This window comes from Prenolepis imparis, unplaced genomic scaffold, assembly GCF_030444845.1.
Source record: "Prenolepis imparis isolate NDT839.2.m4 unplaced genomic scaffold, iyPreImpa1.0 SCAF_3, whole genome shotgun sequence".
NCBI lineage: Eukaryota > Metazoa > Arthropoda > Insecta > Hymenoptera > Formicidae > Prenolepis > Prenolepis imparis.
The window spans coordinates 799891-804254 of record NW_028141161.1 but is presented as its reverse complement, the minus strand read 5'-3'; the positions used below and the strand labels follow the sequence as shown (position 1 = coordinate 804254).

The following is a 4364-nucleotide window of genomic DNA, read 5'->3' as shown; positions in this document are numbered from 1 at the left end:
ACCAAAATACGACGGTCCTCTTTGTTTACAGTAAATATTACAGATCCTTTAAATTTCTTTGCTTACTCTTTTGTAAGAATAATTACAAACCAATATGTCAGAAATATACATTTATTATTATTTACAATTTATGCTTCTAAAGCCATTGATGAATAATCGTTATTGCTTATCTAGTTTATCAGTAAATATATAAGTAAAGTCGAAAAGATGAGTTATATATTCTATTTTTAATTCACAGTGTTTACGCGCGCGCGCGAATAATTGAATAGAATATGAAGCATTGTTCACGAAATCGTCGCTGATTAATGAGACATTTCTTTATATTGGATTGATCGAAATGAAATTATTAAATAATTAAGTATTAATTAATTAAGTTTGATATTACAAAAATGTATTTTTAATGAGAAATTTGATATATAACTGCTTCTTTATTTTATAAATTTTATAATACCCTATATATATTATTTATTAGCCATCTTTTGTAAAAATATTATATAAACATTTTTAGCACCTCTAGGCCACTGTTTTTGTTTATTTTGTTTAACTTGCGCATTATTAACTTCGGCCCAAATATTAAATACTCCTTCTCTACACAAACTTATATATTGACCTTTATCAATACATGAACCATGATGAAATATAGCATTCATCGTCTTATATGATTGTCCAGCTATTAATACTTTAGTTGTTGGAACAGCACATAAATTTAATTTGTGTGCAGCTTTCATTAATTTATCATCTTGTGAAAATACCATTAAATGAATAACAACTATCTCTCTTGCCAATGTTATTTAATTTCTAAATATTATATCATTTCCAGTACAATGTTCACATCATTCATTATGTGATTTATTCCAGTGTGAAAACGTAACATTTAATAAATCATCAAGATTATAACTTTTCTTTTTCAAATTATTAATAGGAATTGAAATAATAATATTCTTATCAACAGTTTTAGTATTACCACAAGTTTTGCATCGTTTAGTAGAAATAACTTGATGTTCTATCAAATTTCTTATACAATCGTATTTTTTGCAAAGAGTCGTAAGAAAATGAGATGCATTTCGTTTCGCGGTGTTCGAAAAATATTCTCCTAAACATTGTCGTATTGTATATGTATTTAAATTAGACATTCCATATTCATATCGATGCATTAATATACGTAAAACATCTGATTTATCGCAATTAAATAACTGTTGCCTAATGACATTTAAATGTAATAAACATTGCAATACTGCATTTGCATAGCATGAAACTTTGTCTGTATTTTGGAAACCACGTATGATCCAAGCAGTATTTCGTCGAACTGTTTGATCTGAACTTGATTTTTGAACAGAAGTAACTATTTTTGGCAACGCCCATAAAACATCTTTTACTTTGCGATTGCGTTCTTTTGACATGGTAATCATTTCTGCGTTTGGATTGTGTAACTGTTTCAAACGATTATATTCAATAATAGCTTTTTCGCTAGCCATTACTGATGAAGGATCATAATTAATTAAATGTAATCCTTCTAGAGATGTTACTCGCGATAATGCAACATAAATTTGACCACAACTAAATACAGAGTTACCGATGTCCATAATTGCACTTCGCAAATTCAGTCCTTGGCTTTTATGAATAGTGATACCGTAACTTAGAGATAATGGAAATTGTTTTCTGATAACATACACTCTATCTACCACCTCAAATTTAACACTTACTCTTTCAATTTCATGTTCTAAATCTGATGGTAAAAGAAGTTTAACCTTTTCTACTTAATCAGTAGATGTATCTTGTACAATTGAAATTACTTTAGCAATTGTGCCGTTTACAAGACCTAAACTAGTATCGATATTATGTCGAATCATAACTTTTGCTCCAATTTTAATTTTAATTTGTTTTGAAAGTCCAGCTATTTTAGAATTATCATCATCGTTATTTGACAATACTTTTAATGCTTTCTTTTTTAAATATGGAACACAGTTAATCGTATCTTCAGCAATTAATAATATTTCTTTGGAGACAATACGACTTAACATTGCATCATTAAGAACATCACACATATTACAAGTAGGCAATAAACAAACAGTGTCTGATGATAAATTATTAATAAAATCACATAACTCATTTAATTTAGATTCGAAAGACTCATCTTAAAAAATATTTTTCTACTTTCTAAAATTTTACAATCAGATTTTGTCACTAAACCAGTACGAATTCGCGACAATAACTCACGGTAAGAATTATCTCCTTGCTGACGCATATTGATTGTCAATTCATCGTAGTCGAATAACGTAGTACATAAATTAATAGCATTTAAGGAACCAAGATGTTTAGCAATTTTTTTATCTGATAAATGCATAAAGATAGAATCTTCGTGTACAGGAGGTAATTGAAGCAAGTCTCCGAATAAAAGAATATGCTTTTGACCAAACCAACCATCATCGCAATCACTAGTGTCAAATATTTCAAACAATCGTAGATGTATATGTATATTCTGCATTAATTTTTTGTTGTTGAATATGTACCATTAAATCTCTCCAGACTTGAATGTCTATTTGTGCTTGAATATTACTAATTTTTAATACACTTCTTTTATAACACAATCTCTCACATGATACGCAAATATGCCTTGGTGTGTCTTCTGAACGTTTAGTTAAAGCTTTAAATGCTTCATAATATTTAGATAAAATATCATCATCACTCAGAATTGTATCTGTCTGTTGATGTTTGTACATATCTGTTTTTTCTTCTGCAGAAGTTACAATTTCGTTTAATGCGTTTAAATCAGTATGAGTTAATGCTTTATCGAGATTTTCCATCTTTCGATAAAAAGCTGTCATTTGATAAATTAAACGCTTAATATATCTTACTTTTGGAAAATGAGGCGATAATAATTGAACTGGAAGAAACATTCCTTTACAAAGTGTTAAATCAATATGACAGCTACGCGTATGACCCAATTTCTCATTTGAGATTTTCATAGTACATTCATGAATGTTTTGTATCAATCCTGGTACATTCTTTAAAGTATATTTATCTATAGTTTGCAGGAACTTTTGATAACGATCAATTAAAGACGGATCAATTTTACATGAAATATTGCACAACCAAGATTTTGTTTGTGATTCTTGTAACGGTAATATATTCACAATTTGTCCTTTTGTATCTACTACCAAAGATTTCGAAGTTACATTATTTATTAACGGTAATATATTCAAAACTTTCGTATCCAAAGGTTCTTTTGAAGTTACATGATGATATGTAGAATCAATAAAATAATTTTCGGATGAGGCTGTATGTTTAGATTCGCCACATAATACTTTTTTTTTCTTCAATTGTAGAACATTCAGCAATAAGTGTCAAACTCACTTCTGATTTCTTTTTAATTAAAGCTAACATTTTGTATATATTACGAACATGATTGTTTCTAATATACACCACCGTACGATTTTTTCGGCTTTTAATCGTTTCTCGATATAGCCTCTAATAGTTAATTTTTTCATAAATGTGTATTTTTCACAAATGTTTCCAAAGAACTACGAATTCGTATAGAATTTTTTGACCGGAATTTTTTATATTTTCTAGTTATAGTTGTGACATCATAATTTTTTATTGTATGTATTTTTGTATGTAATTTTGAATTTTTCTTTTGATAATATCGTTTATTATAAAGCCACTTGTCATTAGAATATAATTTTTTTGTCTGTCTCGTTCGCGCTGAATATTCATATGATAGCGTTTACGTTTTTGTGCACATTGTCTTATAGAATCTCGCTTATATTGATTTCGCTTTTTAGTGCGATTATTTTCCAAATCTTGTGCATATCGCTGCCGCTTTTTAGCGCGATTGTCTTCCAAATCTTGTATATATTGCTGTCGCTTTTTAGCTCAATTATGTTCCAAATTTTGTGCATATCGATACCGTTTTTTAGCGCGATTATTTACATCCTGTGCGTATCGCTGCCGCTTTTTAGCACGATTATTTTCTAAATTAGTCAATATCTGCTTATTGTCAGTTTCTGTATATTGTTTTGGAATGCATTCCATTTGTTGTAACTGACTATTACTTGAATCTTTTTTAAATTGAAAAATATTGCAAGTTTCTTCTAATCTTAATTTTTGTTGTTTTGTCTCATATTGACGTTTCGTGCGTATACGAATAGCTTCAGCCTCTCTTACTTTTACTACTGCTAATGGAAGCACTTTCTGAAGAATATATTGTAAATCTTGAGGAAAATGCTCAATTACATTTGTTTCAAAAATTTTCAGCAAATGCAGACGCATTAAACTGTGATCATACTTTACTTTTTCAGGTTTAATATTAAACAACAAAGAAATCGCAAAGGCTATTGCGAAAACCCACAATCGTTACCGTTTGG

At 28.9% G+C, this 4364-nt stretch overlaps 1 pseudogene; it reads right to left on the bottom strand.

The window, feature by feature from the left end:
• Nucleotides 1–461: 461 nt before the first annotated feature.
• LOC145933816 (uncharacterized) lies at nucleotides 462–2245 on the bottom strand (annotated as a pseudogene).
• Nucleotides 2246–4364: the final 2119 nt, after the last annotated feature.